At 38.2% G+C, this 22,892-nt stretch overlaps 1 protein-coding gene across 3 annotated transcripts in view; it reads right to left on the bottom strand.

Annotated features, from left to right (window-relative positions):
• LOC150077101 (uncharacterized) overlaps positions 1-22,892 on the bottom strand; it is a 527,433-nt gene that overhangs the window by 342,164 nt on the left and 162,377 nt on the right. For all 3 annotated transcript variants that reach the window (XM_090386534.1, XM_090386535.1, XM_090386533.1), the window contains exon 2: positions 10,125-10,236. The gene's annotated coding sequence lies outside the window, so the exon portion shown is untranslated. The remainder of the gene's footprint in view (positions 1-10,124; positions 10,237-22,892) is intronic.

The raw sequence follows: 22,892 nt of genomic DNA on the forward strand, positions 1-22,892 counted from the left end.
TGGAGGGTGCGGGTCAGGAGCCTGGTGGAGCATGGACCTGCCCCACTGTCACTAACTGGGCGCATCTTCTCTATCCCACCCATTCTTCTGACTTTCCTACCCTCAGCCTTCAGTCTCCCCCCCCCACTCTGCCTCTACACTAGCGTACGCCTTACACGTCAAAATTTAACCGTGCACACTGAACCTCGCCCATTGACGTTCGGTTTTTTTTTTTTTTTTTTTTTAGGTCCTAGCCATTGAAATCTCAGGAAATTAGGTGGGAGGACCTGCCAGGGTATATATAAGCTACTGGGTTCCTGGTCTGCCTCCATGGGGCGTAAGTGGGGCAACGTTGCGCCCCAACAGGGGTCCAGGGGCTAAACGACCAGAAGAACAACGGTACACGATACTAAACGATCCAAGACCCACACACTTTTAAATCTCTGGCATTTACAGCGTACTGTAACACACCACAACGTAAATAATGCGGAGATGGGGGAAATCCCTGGTACCGCTTGACCCTAAATACACTTACACTTACTTGGCACCTCCTCTGCATTACTGGTTGCAACTATCCCTTCAACGTGGAGTGTTTTAATTTTACAAATAAATTTATCGATAAGATGACCTATATCTGTAGGGCATCGAGTAGTTTCGACAACTTTTCCGGGTCCGTCCGTTTAAAATGTCAGAGGATAAAATTTTCGTTGATGATTGGAAGAATTTTTAACAGTCCTTCCAGACGGTGGAGGTTCAGTTAACCGATTTATCTTAATTGTCTGCTAACACGTTTTCTTCTGTGACAACTATATATGATCTTAACCTGGGTGAGAACCAACCTACGGAGTATTTCTTCCACCACGGTAACGATTTTTCCAATCATACACCCTTTGGACGCGGCATGCATCCTTTCCATACGGAAGAAGTGAATTTCTCTTTGAGAAATGTCCTCTGATGTAAGAAATTAAATAACGCTGTTTTGCATTAATTTGGATGCACCCGTCACTGTGAACTCTATAGTTTCTTCTGTTGAGCTTCACTTAGCGACCATACAGGAGCCAAAATGCGCTCTAAATTTAGATGATGGTGAGTAAATTTAGACAACAGAAATATCGTTTACATTTGACTTTGCAACTATTTCAATTTCATCATTTTCTGTTTGCTAACAGAATAGGTTAGTCGGTCTATCCATTTTGTTTTCTGCATGGTCTTTAAAAGACTAGGAACAATCAATTGAGCTTGGATTTCAATTCGTCTTAAAAATTTTGCTTCTTTTCACTGCAAAACGTGTCGGAAGGTGTAAGTGACAGTATGCATTAACTGCGGAATATATTTAACGAGACATCTGGTGACAGCAACAAGAACAACAAGGAAGAAAATCAGATCAATCAGGAAACGGCACGACTAACAACAGCAGCTCACTTCTTAACAAAAACACTTTTGACACCAGCTCATTATCTAATGTCCGTCTCATTGTTTGCATTTGGCTGTTCATGCAACCCTTCTTCAAGTTCTTAATGGACTATTTTTATTTTCTTCACTATTACAGATAAAAGAATAAGAATTAAAAAAAGTGACACATAAGCAGAAAGTATAAAAAGACCAACACAAATAAAGAACGTAGGTGCATATTTGTACAATGGTTGTTGTTATTTGGTTTTTAGGAGCTTGTTTGTTTGTTTGTTATTTGGTTTTTAGGAGCATTAGCAACTAAGGCCATATTGCTCCGGGGATATGCGGTGGTCATTCCGTGACCTTTCCGCATCCATTCCGTATTTGGGGGTCACGGGCTCGAACCGCGGTCTAATCAAGAAGCGTATGCTACGCACTGCTGCTCCTTCCCACCTGGCTACGGAGGCACCGAGTACAATGGTCAACTGAAACAAAAAACGTGCTGAAATTATTAGGTAAGAGTATTTATAAAAAAAGGATTTTAAGAAAAAATAATCAAGCATTCCGAGAGCGTAACTTCCAATCCATTATGATACCGGCCCGGGAAATTGCAGGCATTTTGTTAAGAAAAATGTTAGGTTAGAAAGTATATTGCTAAATAGAGGCGAAAATACGAGGTGTGATTAACAAGTTCGGCAACTGAACTAATATTTGGGGAAATTATGAAACGTACCGGTTAAACGGTTGGATCTTCTTCGAAGTAGGCTCTTGACACCGATTCTAACGTTATTGCAACTTTTGAAGGCGTTATGAATAATTTCTTCAATCGTTGCAAATCATTGATTTTTTTTTTTAATGTGAAAACATCTATAGCGGCACTTAATGGAATGTAACGGAAGCTTAGCAACGACGTCACACTACCCACGTGACTGCTGAGAAACGTGATGTTAAATACCGAAACTAAAGCGATAGCAGACGGGGCCACGGGGGTCTTGTGGCAACGTTGCCGGCTTGCTGAATAGCTGATCGAGGTTCGATTCCAGCTGCTACCCTTATGGGAATTTTCCCAGGGGCATTCAGCATTGAGTTTGGCGGTCTCAAACCGTGGTCGTGAGGTTTTTCACCGGGACTGACTCCGGTTTTCTCCTCACAACAAACAAACCGCCCTTCGCGACGAGGGATACACTAAAATTTAATAGGGTTAGGGACGCGAGTAGACTAAACTCCGCAGCGAAAACGCTGCTGACTTTACTCTTGAGGGAAGGGGGTTAGTGGGGCAGCCGCGCCACCATCATAAGGTGGGTTGCGGACATGTTCTGCTCTTTAAAAGAATGCACTGCATGCACTAATTTCAACTGTAGCTAAAATCCATCGATTAAAATGCGAATAAGTATGCTGTTCAGCAAAAATCAATTGCTGGGGTTTGCACCTGCTGCAAAATATAAGTTCATTACAAAGAAAGAAAAAAAAAAAAAAGGTAAATTAATCTTTATAGTATGTAAGATCACGGCACGCTGCCAGGGATTTCACATGGATAGTAACATGATAAGATAAATAATGAAAAATAACAAAATTAATAAATAAAATAAAATCATACTTCCTGCAGTAGTAACGGCAGGAAGTATGATTTTCAGCAAAATTCCATATGATTGTGCCGATGTAGTCTGTATGTCACAATCATACATCCTGCAGTTACTACTGCAAGATTGTGAAATTATACTATTCTACAAATGGATTTCGGTAACCTCTTCCAGGCCAAGAATGTTTTCACATAAAACATCTTTCGTACGTACAGGATACACGCTTTAATTTTTTTTTCCCAAAAACTGTCTTGCAAAACAGAAGGAACTGGAAAGTTCCTTCTGTTTTGTGCAATGGTTTACGGATCATACGATTCGTCATCAGTACTGATGGAAGAAACAAAGCGCGGGCCAGCAACAGCACATTGACGCAGATCCTGATATGCCTCTGTGACCTTCAGTGAAGATGAGAGTCCCAAACGTGGCTGAAATGGGTCCCATTCCCCAACCTGTTAAGATTGATTGACATGTCTCACAAGAAATGAAAAACTAGGATAGTGATCACAAATATGAGCTACTGAATCCCTGGTTTTTTGAAACATGAGCTACTGAATCCCTGGTTTTTTGAAACATGAGCTACTGAATCCCTGGCTTTTTGAAGTTGAAGAGAGGCTAGAGCTACGATCATTTACAAGTGACTTTCTTTCAACGTTGTGAACCACCACTGAAAAGTCTTCAAACCACGTATAGCATCTTCTCCGAAAGCTATTTTTTAAAATTTCGTGGGTTTCTTGTTGCACTTTTTCCTAATTTTAAACAGAATTTGATGCAAAATTTCTGTTTAATAAAATCATTCATTTTAAACACCTTATACTCAACAAGCGCTAATTCAGAGTGACTACAGATAAATAGGAAAATCACGCATTAAGTTTAGATGAGTCCCCGAATTCACCTCTCATACCAATACATGTGGACATAATAAGTGTAAAATCCTTCACTAACTAACGGTAATTCCGCACTATCTATGCATTTACAAACTATTTAAAATGTCCAACTTATGTCAGCGATAGCCTTATAAGTCATGATCTGTAACTTGATAACAGTTTTCTCTTTAAGTTTGTTAATTTGTTGGACTAGTCAACGCATGCACCACTCCAAACTAACTCATAAAGATGATAAAAAGTCAGCATTATTAATGAACGTAATTAACCATTTTCTAATTCGATAGGTGTAAGACGAGAAGTTATTTTGAAGTTCTTTCTTGGCCTAAATAGGCAGCTATCACCTCAGTGTCGCAGACATTTCTTGGCTAATTGGAAACTTTCTGAGAGAGCAGCGCGCGCACACCCACATCACAGACTGACTACAAACCTGCTTTATGTCACCCTACGGCTGAGGTGGCAATTAACGTCAAACTGTGTCACATGAATAGATGCCATTCTAAAACTGATACTAAAGGAAACATTAATGATCATTCCAGGACTTTTCATAGCTTAATGAGCATGACTTCCTGCACTGGGTTTTCTACAGAATCAGAAGGTTGGATGAACTTATTAATGACCTGTACTGCGACAATTTGATTACTGTTTGGTGACGAAGTTCCAGTAGGCAACTCAATGATGTAGATAATGTGTACATAGCAATTATTGCACCACAACTTATGATGAAATTGCAATGAACGATTCGCACAGCCAAGCTGATTCCCAATGAATTGTTCCATCTGATGTCACAGCACAATAATTTAGAATCATTTATAATACAATATCATTTGATTTCTGGGTTACGGGCAAGAATCTGGGCCACATCAATGGTGATTATTTGGTTAAAGAAATGCCAACCGAAATCTACTTCATGGAGAAAGAGAAACAGAACAATCTGAGTTTCCCCCCCCCCCCCCAAGTCCTCCAACATTTGGCACCTCTTACATTTATACTCCTCTCGTCGAGAGCAGATTTCCCGAGTGCAGTGGAGCAGCTACCTTCATGGTGCTCCTAAAGCCGCAGGGGCCTCAGATGAATTCAGTTACTGTTGGTCTAGGGCTTCTAAAAATACTCTGTATAATGATTTTATTTATTTATTTTTTTTAGTATATAACCCAAATAAGGTCCAAGTAGCTTTTGTATATAGCTCAAGGAGCCACCATAAGGTTTACTCACAGTCACATACTATCAACAGAGCTATTAACAGTCTTCATCATGAAATCACGTTTGTATTTATTCGTACTGGAGACACTGCGACATCTAGTACTCAAGAACCTAAGCAGCACTATGAACTACACCGCGATCCCTTGGGCTAGCAACACTACAGCAAAATGAGCAGATAGTGAAGTCCAAGGTACCATTAACTCCCAAGGAAGAACAGCATCAGAAGATCAGTCAAAGCTATGTGGGGTAGTATCGTATTTTTTATTTTTATTACATTACATACAAAACAGGGCAACACCCCATTAACATTGTACGCATGAAACTCAATCAGAAAACAATGTAAACATGAGAAATAGAATGGGTCAACAAATAGTTGAAACAAGTAAAATTCGAAATAAACTATACTTAAAATTGAAAACGTACAATTAAAATATCATGAATACAAGTTAAAAAAATAAAATACGATCAGTAAATAATAAAAATAGAAGTTTTTTTGGGGGAAAAGTCACCTAAACCTGGGAGTTAAGATGTATTTTTTCGATTTATATATGAATACAAGGCAGTACATCCAGTGTACATGGGTGACGAGTGCAATGTTAAGTCAGTTTGGTGTAATATGAGCACTGGGAAAAGAAAGTTGAGAGCAGGAGTGTGTGTTATAGGCCCAATGACTGTGATGAGTACACCAAACAGCTATACAAGGAAATAGAGTGGGCCAGCAAATCAGAATGTTTCATAATGGGGGATTATAATTTTCCGGGTGTTAACTGGAACTTTGGGTTTGTCACTCACACACTAACAAGAATTTTGTGGATTTCTTGGATGACTGTTTTCTACAACAGCACGTTAGAGAGGCAACAAGAGGAAGCAGTACTCTTGATCTGGTTATCAGCAGTGATTATTCATGTATTAAGAATCTGCAGGTAAAAGACCCACTTGGTGACAGCGATCACAGTGTACTAATGTGGAATTTAATTAAACACGTAACTAATGTCAAGGGTAAAAGAAACGGCTTTTGCTTTCGTAAAAGTGATTACAGTGGTCTCTGACAGTTTTTAAATTCGGTGCAGCGGGACCAACTGATGATGTTACCAACAGCAAATTCTAGATGGGAAGTATTCAAAGAAAACTACCAGACTTTTCATACCAACGAAGAAATACTGTTCAAAGCTTAGACCTAAATGGATGTCAGATGAATTATTTGAGACAGGTGGCAGAGAAGAAAAATGCATGGGATGCATATAAATTATCAGGTGATACAGAAGCTTATGGTAGATATAAATTAGTGTGTAATCAAGTCACAAAGGCAAGCTAAGGCAGATTATGAGAAGTCCCTGGCAGAGCATGCAAAGAAAAACAGCAAAGACTTTTATACTTATACTAACAGTAGAAGAAAGGGGTTGAATCACATTGGGCCACTTAATGTCTATGAGTTAACTGTTGATGACCCTGCTCAGGTTGCGGACGAATTGAATGAATCTAGAATAGAATGTATATTTTGCATCTATTTTCACACATGAAGAATTCTTTAGGGAAGGGAATGCCAGAAGATTATCAAACTATAACGAGGAGCTAAATGACTGTGATAACTGAAAGGAGAGTACAGGAGAAATTGTTGAAGATGGAAAAGGCAAGTGGGGTGGATGGAATCTATCTAATTATATTAAGGGAGGCAGCAAAAGAGGTAAGCAAACCCTTAGCCATAACTATGAGAGCATCCTTGGATTCAGGGGAGGTCTCTATGAACTGGGGATGTGCGAATGTATCCCCAATTCATAAAGGGGGATCAAAAGGTGACGTGAGTAATTACAGACCTGTTAGCTTAACGTGTGTTCCAGGAAAAATAATGGAATCACTGGTTAAAGAAGAAATGCAGGACCATGTGGACAGGCATACAAATTATACCGCAATCACAGCATGGATTTATAGAGTGGAAGTCTTGTCTAACCAATCTGATAGGTTACTATGATGCAGTTATCAAGGAACTAGATGCAAAAAATAATTTTGACGTCATACACTTGGATTTCAGGAAGGCGTTTGGATAATGCTGCAAACTAGAGCAATGTGGTATTAAGAGAAAGTTACTTCTAAGGATAAAGGGATAGTTAAGTGGAAGAACAGAGCAGTCATGGAACAAGCTTCCATCTGTTGTTGTGGAAGTGGATGGATTGAACGAATTCAAGAAGAAGTAGACAAATTCTTGGAGGCTGCGGATGGGTGATCTGTGTAGGGTTTTTTTTTTTTTTTTTTTTTCCTTTTTATTGCTGATGCTATATAAAAGTTTTCTTTCTGGCATCATTTGCCACTACTACTAGATGTGTAAAATTGTCTTAAGGATAAAAAATTATTCTAGAATAAAATGTATATTTAATCGATTTTAAGCAGATCTATAAGAATTAAAAGTATTTACAGTAGATCTAAAAAAAAAATAACCTAAGTCTAAAGTATATTTATTCGATTTTAAGCAGCTCGTCGATTTAATCTACTTAAAATTTGGGTGCCTCCGTAGCCATGTGGGCAGGAGCAGCAGTGCGTAGTACACGCTTCTTGATTAGACCGGGGTTCGAGCCCGTGACCACCAAATACGGAGGATGCGGAAAGGTCAGGGAATGACCACCGCATATCCCCGAGCAATATGGCTTTAGCTGCTAATGGTCCTAAAAAAAAAAAAAAAAAAAAAAAACAAATAACTTAAAATTTGACGCTACGATGTTCAAATCGTTGGAACGTCGTTCAAATCCAACGTCATCGCAACAAATAAGATTACGCATAAAACTGATTGATTGATAGGATGATTTATCAGACAATAAAATCAGTAAAGCGATAGACCATTCTACACCAATGAGTTCACAGGCGCGGCAAAGTTTCCCGCATATAACTGACAACTGTCAAGTAAAGTTACATGACCATAGCCGAGTTGTTAGGGTCAAAATTCATAAGTACGAAAGGTGCCTGTTCATAACTACAATACAATTTGTTTTATTTCATTTGGTGAATAATTGACTGTCGAACCAGCGGTGGGCCAAGTGTAATAAAAGCGCGTAGCGCCAATGGTAAAAGCAGTGCTCACGATCATGAAAAGAGGATCTCAAAAGCTTAACTGCGAATAAGCAAATTAGCCGACGACAAAAACGCGAACTGGCAGGTCCTTCTGTATTTAAATACAGTACATATATTGATTTTATTATATATATATATATATATATAAGGGAAATTATAAAACATTGAGGTATTGCATTTAATTTTCACGAATTCTCATTAACAACATTTTAAGTCAACTGAAATCATTTGCCACAAACTATACGTCTGAAAAAAATTAGCATTTTTTTTTCTGCACCTACGAGGTGCGAGCCAAAGTACCGGACCAGGGCAATAAAACTGAGACTTAATGTTATTTACCGGTTGGCGATGTCCCCTACAAAATAATCCCCTGCAGAGTTTTATATCAATGCATTGCCTTGCAGTAAATCACACTGGCAACCTCCTGGAGCTTCAATACAGGTGCATGCAGGGAACTGCAACATGACTTTACTGGAGCAATGGAGGCGAATTTGGCTTAGCAACAACACTTTTGACCTTTTTTTTTTTTTTTTTTTATTCAACTTTGACATCTTTTCTTTCCACTTCTGTATGATACAGTGGTCCATGGGACCTTCACAGCCTCAATAATCCAAGTCAGTATGAGAGGATTCGCCTGACTTTCGAGAGACCCAACGTTCTATCAGATTGCAACAGCACATATTCTGATTTTGCACTTTTTAATTGGGCACTAGCTTGTTATAAACAAGCAAGACCTGCTGAGCTCCGTTCAATGTGGCATTTCGCTCGAAACTGAATGAGATACATTCTGCATTTTATATACATATGCTACTGTAACGCTTTATACTTCATCAGTCGATATTTATTTATTTAGAATTAAACATTAGAGGTGATGCACCCGGTTACAATGTGTTGTTCATATGACGTAGTTATAGTCATAAACGTAATGGAACATAAATTTATCATTACATTAAAAAGAACAAGTAAAAGAACAGTACGCATATTCTTAATGCAGAAGCATTGATATAGTATATAAAAGACTATAATATAAATGCAAATTTTAAAGATAAAGGAGCAAAAAACGAAAAAATTAAAGAATATGCTAAGCACACACACATATACATGGCAAGAATTAACTGAACTGGAGACCTGGCAGATCCTCAGATGAATTCGTGATTTAAAAGTTGGTTAGTGATTATACGTCGCTTAAACCATGCAGTTAAGTAGTGTTGGGTTTCTGCAATGTCTTAATGACCAAGCTAAGCTGTTTTAGTTGTGATAAAAAACGTTTGAAAATCCAATATATATTTTTTAATTTTAAGTCATATCATATTTTGTGATAAGTTAAATCTATTTTACATATCACAGGATTTCCTTATGTATGAATTGCTATTAAATCGCACCTTAGGTGAACAATTTAACTAGCTCTTCTCAAATTCCAAGGGAAGATTCATCCCTAGAGACCGGCTGGTATTTTGTAACCCGAAAACATTTTGCTGAGTGACTCAGTCATTCTGGCTGAGTTAGCGCTTATCAAAATGGCTGAGTAGGTCATCTTGACCACACGTCTCATATTAAAAAAGTATTTTAATAAAATATTATTTATGTTTACTGTAAATAAAAGACTTGAAAGATTAATAAATTCACCAAAATACAGGGAAATTAAGTTATATTCCCTATGTATGATATCTTTATTTTATTTGTATTTTTTCATCTCTTTCAAATAATTTTTTAAACTTGTTTCTTCGAATTTTGCCTTCTAGGCGACCACTTGGATAATCTGTTTTTACGACTCACCTACATCATAGTGACATTACCATTGCGATGTTCAACAGCACAGCACTCCTGGTGTATTTACCGTACCATAATTCATGGAACATTTGTCACAAGTGCCAACGACTTTTGTTAAGGCAGTGTAGTGCGTTTCAGATCCCAACAGTTCTCGGAAGGAAAATATTTCAGGGGAAGGGAAGAAAGCTTCCCCATTTTCCTCACAAATCAAACTTTTATCTAATGGAAATAATCATATCCAAGCAGAAAGAGAACTTACCATTCACCTTTTTTTCTTTTCAGACAAAAAGTTATCTTAGAAGGCATAGGCGATCCTATTACTGGAGATATCAATGATTACAACAGATAACTCGTCTTACAATGGATAATTCCTGTCAAAATAATGAGAATAATAATCAATATAAATATTCATAAGTGTAAGATATAAATTTCATAAATATCATGACACTGCATTGATATCAAGAAACAGTAAGGCAAAAAGTTTTGTCAAGTATCTGAGTTTGTAATGATAAGTATATTAATGATTATACACTATCCTCCAACATATATTGAGACCCTAAATGAAAAAAAGAAAAAAAAAACCGCCTGGTTAGAAGAAAAGAAATTTTAATATCGAATATGGTCCCCATAGACTTTAATGACATAAGTAAACTTCTTGGTATGTGGAGAACAGAAGCTTGTTCCACACTTCCCTACTAAAGAGAAAGGCTTGTACCGGGTCTCAATTGTTATTCCCAAAAGTGTTCAATGGGATTCATTTCTCGGCTCTAGGCTCGAAATGACAGCGTTACCAAACTCTTCTCTTCCTACTATTGTTGTACTAATCGTACAACAATGTAATGCTTTGTGACATGAAGCATTGTCATGCTAATACAAATACAGCCCTCTCCAAAGAATTTCCACAATGCAGATAATGGGGAATTGTTCAATTTGTCACAATAGACAGCTGCATTCAACCTGTGGGAGTCTAAGACGCTTCTCATGAACAGCTGATATACAGTTTAAAGAGGTGGAAAAGACCCAGTCGTGATCATTATTTCTTTGCCAAAAAAAATTATCAGATAAAGCGCTCCAGATAGAATTTTTTTTTTTTTTTTTTTATTCCCGGTCCAAACCACAGAAAAGAAAGCCATATTATCACATACCCATCATTGAATTTTCATTGTTGGTGCAGTAGTCTGTGTGAAATGTTCTTTGGGCATACGCTACACCCAGGCGGCTCCATCTGATTCCTAGATTGCGTAGCGTGATTTATCAATCCACATTATGCGATGCAGTAATACCTGTGTTTCTCTGAACCAGGAACACACATTGGCAGGTATCTGTCCCAGCGGTGACATGCATTGCTGGGAAACGGCCATGCACGTCACGCTGTCCTGCACTTATCTCGGTTCTGTCAACTGTCTGCCAAGTCAGCTCAATAATAGTATCTTTGTAATTTCCTTTATCTATCAGTTTCAACTGTCGACATTCTCTGAGGATCATTAATGGTGATCTACTAGCTTGGGATTGCAATTATGCTTCATCTATCTCTCATTGACTGTGTTTGCCTTTTATACCCGATTCATAGAGAACATCACATATCTCTCTTGGGGATTGATTATTTTGACTTCTAATCTCTCTTGGCATAAACACATCACAAATATTTCTTTCTCTGCATTTAAAAAACTGAGTTTTCTATTTCGCTCTCCGCATTACTTTTCTTCCAAACTCTGTATAAATCCGCCATGCCATGGAATATTGTTCCCACATCTGGGGAGGTGCCCCCAAAACCTCTCTCAGGCTTCTAGATTCCATTCAAAAGAGGGCAGTTACGCAAATTAATGACTAGTCTCTAACAGTCTCTCCACTCTCTGTCTCATAGACGTTCTGTTTCTGCTGCATGCATTTTCTATAAATATTTCTACGGGTACTGTTCTGAATTGGCTTCTATAATTTCGGCTATCTCTTCCAAACCATTCAGCATCCTTTTACTGTCCAACTTCAAACTCACAGAACCAAATTTTCTCCTTCCTCATTTATTCCTCCAACTTCCGTTTTCTGAAACAACATCCGATCATACATACTTCCTGAAAATTACAATCTACAGAAATTCAAGTCTAATGTCGACAAGTATCTCTTTCATCTTCTCAACTTTCAACTCATGCAAGTACTATAGGTTCTAATACCTCTCGTGCTTGGGGTTTTCAGGGGAAAAAAAAATCCCACTTTTAAAAATGGTACTCCTATCTACTTATCATGCAACCTCTGGAATTGATTATTACTTCTCAAGAGTGAGGTATCCCAAGACATATTGGAAACTCGTATATATTCTAATGGAAAGTTGATTAGTCCCTAATATAATATATTGATTAGTTTCTATTATAATTTAAAGTGACTGCGATTTTCGTAAAGGGCGAGGGTAGGAATTCTGTTAAGAAATGCGTTTAGGGTTTCTAGTTTGGATTAAATGATGACCTTGAAGGATGCAAATCATATTCATGAATGATACTTTATGTGATTCATATTCATAATTCATTAAGCTTTATGGCCTAATTACGATTCCTATCATATTACAAAAATATCGACATCCAGAATTGATTAACAATGAAAACATCCTCTAAATTACAGTTATTTATAAATAACCAAGTGACAAGCGAACAAGATGGTCCTCATGTGCAGTAAAATGCGTTTGGCCTACTTAACTTATTGGATCACTATTATAAAATCGCAAGTCAACTTTCTGACTACCAGCATCTAGTTGAATGAAAGTTCCATTCTACAGCTTTGGAAGACATTAAACCAAGCAGCAGCAACATCTTAAGATGGGAAAAGTCAAAAAATGAGAAGGGATGCATAGTCTGAAACTTATAACAATGCACAATTCATAACGTACCATACAATAACACGTAACTGGTCAGGGACAAAATGTTGCTCTTAAGGTGGCCTCACTAATTAGACGCCTGGTGATACTCCCGCCTTTCTTCCAGAAGCGCATCAAAACTACGTCAAAATTGTCGGGAGCTGACCTCCCATCTTCGTATTACTTGACAACTTTCGCTAGTGGGAAAGTAAATTCAAAATTACTGTATAAATTTAAAAGGATGTAAACTTCCCTTGTAATTTACAGTTCGCCCTGAACTACCAATCTTGCAGTCACGTGATGTGTGCTACCAGTGTCAGCCTCCTTGAAGGTCTTCGTCTCTGACGGTTCATTCCTAAGTATGCATTCAGCCATTCGATCACAAGGACGTCCACTGAAACGTGAATAGTAACGCAAGGTTGCTTGAATAGGATGTCACAGAATAGGAGTCCTGGATCGTGTAACACCGCGCTGTACTAGTAGACGGTAGTAGTCACGGTTTTATTCTTAGATTTGACCTTTTCTTCAAGCTACTGGCGATATTTACCAGAATACACTAATATAATCAATCGCGCTAATTGTAACTGTCTGCAACGGTACCCTCGAATTGTTTTTATGGTGCTGCAATGCATCCCTGGGGATTCCTTGTGCCAATGTACAGGTTTCAATATTCGTTACTCGTTTCAATAAGGTGTAAGGTTCGATTTCTGTGGAAAGAACCACCCCAAGAGAAATGTTATATAAAATGACTTTTTATTTTCCTTTATTACTCAGCGCAGTAATTAGATATTCACGGCAAAAACATCGAGTTCTTATCCCTATTAGAAACTCAGTTTTCCTATCGAATACATATTACTTTCAGAACACATTCCACAAGTGCATCACTATTACTCTGAGAAAGCAGTTCAAACATGAATCACATCTCTTTCCCCCTCCCCACTGGCTTAAACACGGGAACGCGAAACAACTATGGTGACGCCCTCAGGTTGCTCGGTCATTACAGTAGGTTTAACATGATTTAGTTATGTTGGTTGTTGTCTGCTTATTTACAGAATGAAAAACCCGGTTTTCCGGAATAATGAGCCGTGGTACCTCACCCGAGACTGATCAACTCGGCCATGGGTGTGAAAAAAGCATATAACAGTTACTTCTATACAGAATGATTTGAGAAACTAATCCTTTTCCACATGGAGTGGAAAGACTGTGATCGTAACAACTATGCTGGCCTCGAAGGCAGCACGGTAAGACAAGCTAAATACATGTTCGGCGACCGAGAATGTGTGTGAATCCTGGAAAGCAAACTGTGTCATCCTCATTTTCTTAGAAGTGGAAGACTGTAAAGGTGAGTTACAATTGTAAGTAATCTCTCAAATTGAAAGTAAAGTCGGTAATATAATTGGAATTCTTGAAGGATTCCTCAACACGCCACAATAATCCCAACTCAGCATCTTCTGATTATCATTTGTTCGGACCAGATCCATTGCTAAGTTATTTGCTGTCCTTACGCAAACACTATAATGATGTGAGGAAATAAAAAAGGGTTTTTAATTTTTGTATATTACCTTTATTCATTCGATGTAACATTTATTTAAATTCTTCATATGAGGGTTTGAAAAATGCATTATTATTAATTTTCCGATTTTGTTGTCCGTGTTAAGTTCTGGCTCTAGGAATAACTCAACTGGCGACGACACTAGCTCCGACCATTAGGTGTGTTGGAAAACTGCTAGAGCCCACATGGGTACAGTTGGGTTGGTAGGATAACCATCCTCCCCACACTGGGAGGAAAAGACCCGAGATCGAGTCCCGTCAATGACGTGAGGAATTTTTATGTGCCTTTTTCACAAATTGGCTAAGTTAGTCGATCTTAGGCGAGGGTAGCATGGTTTTTTCTCCAGGTAACTCAGGTTTTTCGTCCAGCAAAACAGAAAATCGACCTCAGAACACACGCAATTCACAGACAATATACACGGAGCAATATGGCCTTAGAGAGTAATGCTGCTAAAACCCTACAATAAGACTACTAGCTTGGGGGAATACACAAAAACAGATTAACTAGAGCCGCACAGAGATGAAAACGATCCTTGTACGCAACATGCAACAGTCTGGAAAGCAAGGTAGGTATCGGGGATTTCCAGTGCTGCTGTGGGTCATCATGGAACAAGTAAATACACAGGCTGCGTTAGAGTAACTAAGAGTAAGAACAGATGCATGTATACTTGGCATATACACTATGCTACGAGCATTGTAGATGAATTTGAGGTACTGATGAAGTCATCGAATGCAGACATTGTGAGTATATATCGGAGATATAGTGTCACTCAGACATAAGGGATGCAGAATTTGAACATGGGAAGTACCATGTGTATAGAAAACACATAGCGTTTACTATCTTGCGGCACTGGGGTTTCCACCCTTCTCCCAACTCCGCATAGTATACTCCTGTCGCAGTACAAATTCTGTAAAGGCCAAGGATAATGTGAATTATTGTGTAGTCTGCGTAGTGTAGTGCGGAGTTATGTTGGTCTTGCGGCCACAGCTACTGAGTCCTCAAAAACCGGGGACCCATCCAACACCACGCGGAGGTTGGCCAGATTGTGGATTGTAACGTTCTCTGGTTGGAGCGAAACCTGACATCACTAAAGCTTTCTAGGCAAGGCCTTTAAAAAAAAATTACAGCAAGGACGGACAGAAGAGGGGAGAGGAAAGGATTATGTTCTTAGTTAAAAAGCGCACAAAATCTAAGGATGGATCTGCATCCAGATGACACAAGTGGCCAGTGCAATCAGTCTGGTGTGACATAAGCGCTGGGAAAACGAAAATGAGAGTAGGAGTGTGTTATAGGCCTAAAGACTGTAATGAGTACAATGAACAATTGTGCAGAGAAATAATAGGCCAGTATATCAAAATGTCTTATAATGGGGATTTTAACTTTCCAGATATTGACTGAAACTTGCGGAGTCGCCACTCGCACACTAGCAAGACTTGTTTTCTATAGCAGCATGTTAGAGAAGCAACACGAGGAAGCAATACTCTTGATCTGATTATCCGCAGCGGCTCTTCTTGCATTAAGAATCTGCAGATAAAAGACTCACTAGGGGGCAGTGGTCATAGTAATCGATGTGGGATTTATTTAAAGATAACTACTGTCAGGCCAAAGGGAAGAAGGGTTTTTGATTTCGTAAGGGTGACTATAGAGGTCTCAGGCAGTTTTTAAATTGTGTGCAAGTGGGACCCAAGTGATGATTGTTACCAATAGCAAATTCTAAATGGAAGGCATTCAGGGAAGTAATCGTAGACGTTACTAGGCTTTTCATACCAGCTAAGAAATACTGTTCAAGATTTAGATCTAAATGGATGTGAAATGAACTGATTAGACTTGTGGCAGAGAAGAAAAATGCATGGGATGCATATAATTTATCAGTTGATGCAGAAGCCTACAGCAGATATAAGCTTGCCTTCCCTTCTTTGTGATTTGATTACAGACTAGTAAAGCAGATTACAAGAAATCTCTGGAAAAAGAATACAAATAAAAGCAGCAAAGACTTCTTTAATTATGTAAACAGTAGAAAGAATGGATGGAATCACATGGGTCCACTTGATGTCGATGGTTTAACTGTTAATGATCTTGCTCAGATTGCTGACAAATTGAATGGGTATTTTGCATTAACATTCACGCATGAGGAATTATGGGAAGGGCATACCAGAAGTTTACTAAGCTCTTACCAGTTAGCAAAATGATTTTGTGATAACTAAGAGTTAAGTGGAAGAGAAATTATTAAAGCTACCAAAAAAAATCTGAGGTGGATAGGATCCGGTGTGGGGAGGAGGTTGATGTTTACTTTACTTTCTGACCAAAGGAGTCAGAAAGTAAACTTTCCTTACTATATTTGTTTAATTGCCATTAAGGCACTGTATTGTGCTTTAAAAGCAGAAGTTAACTTACGAACACTTAAATAAATCTTCACACAAACATAAAATTGATAACTAAAACAACAAAAATCATTTTACCATTAAAACATGCGGTTCGCAGAATTCTTCGAGAGAGAGATCCCCAAGAAACCGCAATCTATCGTAGATGGCATAAGGAACTTTTATGGAACTTTTCACAACATGGCTGAGTTACTTGAACGCAAGCGATGGTAGCATGGTTTTCCTACAGAACACAAGCAACTTACAGGCATAATATATACCGAGCAATACGGTTTAATTCACTAATGCGCCTAAACCCCTACAGCAAAGAAACAAAATGAACAAACAAACAAAAACAAAGCAGAACTCTGAAAGGAAACTATTTCCCTAACTGTTCAGGCTGGTTGTTTGCATGGTTGGTTTTACGATGCATCAGCAATAATTTGTGGCTGAATTGCATGTTTTGCAGGTCGAAAAAAATACTCGAAATAACTCATGGAAGAAAACCCTACTACAGTGTTTTTCAAACATTTTTGTCGTCAACACACTATATTCGTGTCAAAAATAATAAGATACCCGCCAATATTTTGCAATACTCACCCTTGTTGTTCCTAATTCTTAAACTTCCGCTAAATTCAACGCTACGCAACTTCCTTTGTTTCGGGTAAAGAAATATAAAAAAAGTAAGAGGCAGAAGATGCGATACGAAAGTCAAGTTTAGCCAAAACCATCATAGATCGATTATGTCAATATTAGCTTTCAAAAAAAAAAAAGTGTGCAGAGTCAGAGTTCATCAACCTTCTAGTATGAAGGCTGGTGAACTCTGCACCAACCTTCACACCAGAAGGTTAGTGCAGCAAATGAAGTGAAGCAAACGAAGAAATAAATGTAGTCGACTTTTAATATATTACTCAACAATTCATTTTACTCATTCAAGTACATTAATATATGCAGTGAAAGGAAATCAGAGTGAAAACAATATCATATGATTCCAGAATCTGATGACCCTCTTTGGGACATGACTTTATACCCATTTTTGAAGGCACCGCCCTACTTCGTCTGCCTGAGATCGGTTAACTAAACGTCGACTGACGAGACTTTAAGAATTCCTCCCACCTCCGATGGGAGTAGAATCCAAACCTCTACAAAAGAGTGACAACTGGAGAATGCAGTACACTATCACGTAAGACACTTGCTTCACTGCATAAGGTTAACTTTTTCATTACAACAGTTGGAGCGCTAGCGTAAAATTTTTAAAAAAGCTAGTTTGTCATCTTGTCAGTCTTCCCTACATATTTTATGCTGTGCAGTTAGAGGTGAGAAAAGACTAGTTTCTAAAGCATCGAAAATTACTCCAAGTTTTGGGTACATTTTATATATATATATATTTTTTTTTTTTTTTTTTACAATGAGTAATTTTTATGTGTGGTAAGATTTGCTTGATAAGAGTTACTTGGAAATTATCCAAAACTTCAGAGTGCTCTTGTGGTGTGAGTCAATATCTATTGCTAACGGCATCTTATCTCACAAGTAAGCTATGAGCATTATCAGTCCAAAATAGTACGTAACCTACTTCCTATATCATACAAGTTGTTACCTTCATAAAAAGGAGGCATTTGTGGGGAGATGCGGAATACAAGGGCTGTTTGCTAAAAATCTTTATTCACCTAAAAAGAATAAAGATGGAAACACTTTTCTTTTCTTTTTTTTTCAGGTAAAAAGTTTCGGTTTGGGTATCTTGTTTGCAGTTTTGTTACATAGTATGATTAAAGTGGGACATTGCACAAGGTGAAGTACAGATTCATCACTGCTGTTTCTTCAAAAGAAATAAAAACCGGAGAGAAAAAATAATTAACCAGATGAATGTTGATCAAAGAAGTACTGTTGCTCCACGATATCGTCCTTGCATATAATTTATATGCTGACAAATGGATAGCAAGTCAGTATGCCATTGAAATTTTGTCGCATTCGCTGTATGCGAATGCATCACAAATTATTACTAATTATTAGCGAATATTACCTGCAGGGATTCCCTGGAGAATGCTAGTTGCCATCACAGCCAAAGGAAAAGAGATGTTATTGTTGATTATTTTTACACCAAAATGCAACTAAGTATATTGAATATATTATATTCTGTGGTGCGTTTGCCTGCTTTTCTGGAAGAAAAACCCGAGTTTGTGAAGGGGGAAGAACCGTGCAACCTCGCCCGAAACCGACTGACTCGACTACAGTGAAAAATGCCCCTAGACATTCTTCCTATCTTGGGGATTCAAACCAAACCCCTTCCCTACAGTGTGGAAAGACAGCGAGAAATGACTCAAATCTGTACTGGATAGTCCTGTTACTACAAATGTACAGAATGGTCCTTATGCCATAGTAGACCCGTGGCAGAAGAACCCTTGGTATCTCTCCCTTTTGATAATGCTGGTAGCAAGCAAGTCTACCTTTTGTTAGAGAATTATTACTCTTTTACCTGAGTTTGTATGTCTACTTTAAGAAGCAGTCACAGGAACCGCGACGAACTGTTCTAGATCTTATTTCGTATCGTATTTTCTTTGGATCATCTTTATATCAACTGTGGTTATTATAAACAAGTGAATAGTCACTTTTTTGGATAGAAAAAAAAGTCTGCTTCCTTGCAACTTCTATAATAATACTAATAATGAATCTGGTTTCATTTTGGAGAGTAAAAGTCATAATACGGCTATCTGGAATAGATTATCTTTGATAACTGAATCTATGCGAAGCCTTTCTGACATCCTGCATAGCAAATTTACATGATACTGGATTAGAAACAAATAAACCGAGTCACAAAATGTGAAACTCGTAACTCTGATTTGTATTTTTATCCTGTTACTGGGCTGATTTCCTGGTAGAACTCTACTATCATTGAAGTACTGCATTATTGACTTTTGAAATTAGTTTCTTCTAAGTTTACGCATTCGAACAAATTGGAATAATTCCCTGCTGCACACAATAAATTTGGTACACGTGTGTAATGTATTTGGAACTGAATATACAACAGTGACATTAATGGTAATAAAATGGTGAGCCAAAATTTTGGCAAAGTGTAGATTTGGTTGGGCAAAACACACTAAGTTTCACTTATTCATTATCCAAGAGATATCGAAATTTTCACTTACTGAGAAATTATTTGAAATTGAAATTTCAGGGGAGGGCCACATTTTTTTTAGCAAATTGTAGATCATGTCTGACATCTTTCCATTACAATAACAGCGATTTAGTTATTTATTTAAAACATGTCCGGGCGCACCACGCTGCAAACAAACTACCTGTAAGTAGCTAAGACGTTATCTAATCCTGATCTCAATACTGTATCTGGTTTGGTGTTTGCTGTCTACCAGGGGACCATCTTAACCTAAACCACCGCTCACCATGAGTCGTTGAGTTTCGAGACCCACTCACATGACGTTACATTTTGCTTTGTGAATGAGACATTTCCCACTTGTCGCTTCCGCGGCCGGAGGGCCAGTCGATTCCAGTGACGGGCATGGAGCGTCACTGCTCTACGCGGGGTGTCCGTGACGTCACCAAATGGCAGTAAATTGTACACACTCTTTCTCTCTCCTACTTCTGCAATCGACTCATCCTACCACGCCGCGCTAAAGGCGGAAAGTTAATCTGTTACCAGTCCAGCTGCTTGTGTCACATTGGAAGCGCCGGAAGCGCTTGCGTAGTGGGATGCCGTCGAGTAAGATACACTCCTAAATAGCGGGCATTATAAATGTAGAGTGAGAGACGAGAGGACTTCATAGCAGGTTTCCCAATGAATAGTGCAAATGCTTAAGTAGTCTCTGTTGTTAACTACTATACTCTCATTAAAATATATAACCTGAAATAGTACTGAAGAACACTATCCAAACTTTGATTGAAAGAAGACGAAGCGTGGTTATTCGGGGCATAGAACATGCATATACGAATCCTCTCCTGACAGCATAATAAGAGCTGGTTTCAGAATTAACGATCATTACACCATTGTATGGAGCCGACGATAATATTGGGGTGTCCCAAATCGTGCAAACTCTTTGATGGTTGTCCTTGTGATGACGCCTGATGAGCTTTTCAAGTTCATTCCTGATGACGGAGAGTGTTTGTCAAGGATCAGATATCACAGTCCTTGGTAGACTCCTTGCCTATTTCCGTGAATATGTATTCGATGTTCAGCCTCATCTCCAAAGGAAGTCGAGCGACCATCTGGTGCCACTTTACCAATAGTTTACGAAGAGATCTTCACTTTTAGAGAAAAAAATATAGGAGAAATACCTCCGTGTGCCCGCACATTGTTTTTCTATTAGGTTTTTTTTTTTTTTTTTAGTTCTTGGAGAACCATTTCGCATGCAAAACTGACTGCATTATATCGATATCCAATTGCGCTTAAGGTAAGTAGCGTTAGTTTTAGATAAATGCATTTATAACTGTTCATGTCTTAATTTACGCCTAAACTGAAACACGTGTTTTTTAAAGCAACCAAAGCTGATGCAAGAGATTTGGTTAAAATTGTGCGCGCACTCATAGCTGATATGCGGTTGTTGTATTGTAATCAATACACGATTGGCAATTTTTTTGGGTGGGTAACAGCAAAGGAAAAGAAGGGAGATGAAATTTTTTTTTTCTTTGGGGGAGAGGAGGGGAACACGTCAATGTAGACGCATAACACGCAAGGATATGCTTTTGTAATAATCTTGGAGAAGAGGCCAATTACCCTGAATTCGCACTTGGCTCCAGGATATCCTTCGAGGGATATACAGTATATAAATTGCGGCCGTCTAGAGAATAACCTGAAATTTATTTATTTATTTGATTTTTTAACTGAAATTATGAATGTTTCCTCTTCCGTTTAATCAAACAGACTTATTCTCAAATTATCTCAGATTCTACAAAGTGCAGGTCAGTGTTGAACACTTCGTCTTCAGCAACTCAAATAACATTTTCCATATTGCTTCGCTGTTGTCTGGAAAAATGAAATGCAGTGGAGAGGATACAGCGCCCATTTTCAATGACATGTACAGTAAACGTTTGCAGCACTGAAATGTTCCATCTATATAAACTTTAGAGCATTTGTATACAAACTGTAAATTTGTTATCCAAGAGAATAATATTATGTCACTTTGAATATCAGTAATGAACAAGAAACGCTCTGGATTCATAGTTAATAAATTAATTTCTTCTAATGCGAAGTTGCATCACGATCTTGAGGCAACGGCTGGTATGCTTTCTCTTTGCATTCTTGCTGACGACTTTACTGCAAAAGGAGAGAGAGAGCCTTCCAATTTCTTTCGTGAAGTGATGTCTCCATCTCCAAAAGTAAATAATTTCGCACGGCACGATTTCATGGCCAATAGCAGTCGCCACTTTAATTTTTTTCTTTCCGTAGGAAAAACTATAAACTAACAACAAATGTTTCTGATCATATCCGACTTGCTTCCATCTTATCACATTTGCAAAGAAGAGATCAGGCAATTGAAGTTTTGTTGCAAGTGTCATTTTGTAGAATTCTTCCCTAAGGAACTTCAAAGGGAAAAAAATGGGAGGGGGTACACAGAAGGAAAAGAGAAGAACATTATCAACGCCGCAATTTATGTATGAAATCGTATCTGGACTTATCCTCTGAGGATTAAAATGATTACATCCGCCGCAATTTACGTGCGCCTCCTATGAACCCTGCCATCCTTTCCTCAAAATACTGTTTTATAGAAACAGAAAACGAATTAACTGAACTATCATTTTCTTTTTGTTTTAGATATAGAAAAGTGCTCGAAGTCAAAAAATAAACATTTTTACGAGAGAGAGACTAGAATAGAAATAAGCAAGCTACGAGCTTTTGGGAGTGCCTGAAATTTTCCAATATCACTTGGCAAATTCAAAATAACATTCAGTTTTGACACCAAGTTGATCTTGCCAACTACCACAAAGAATTAGATGATAGGTTCTCTAGACTAAGAATCTAACGAAGATTGTGTATGATGAGCAGGAAGAAATAACATGTCGAAAGGAGGGTATTGTTTGTTGTTATTAGAGTATCCTGAAATAACTTCCAAAGCAGCTCACAAGCGACTGGATTTCAACTCGGGACCTTTGCAAAGATTGGCCTTTGGATGTCTTCATTTCATCTCGTATATTTTTCCATGCTGAATAATTAAAGATACTGTTTCTGTGCCCCATAAATAGACAATTTGCTATTTGAACTGAAGTATGGTATTCAGTATGCACGAATTTGTAAACCTTTGACACATGCACAATACATTGTGACCA

This window comes from Mastigoproctus giganteus, chromosome 12 (assembly GCF_048544385.1).
Source record: "Mastigoproctus giganteus isolate SK-2022 chromosome 12, ASM4854438v1, whole genome shotgun sequence".
In the NCBI taxonomy this organism is placed as follows: domain Eukaryota; kingdom Metazoa; phylum Arthropoda; class Arachnida; order Uropygi; family Thelyphonidae; genus Mastigoproctus; species Mastigoproctus giganteus.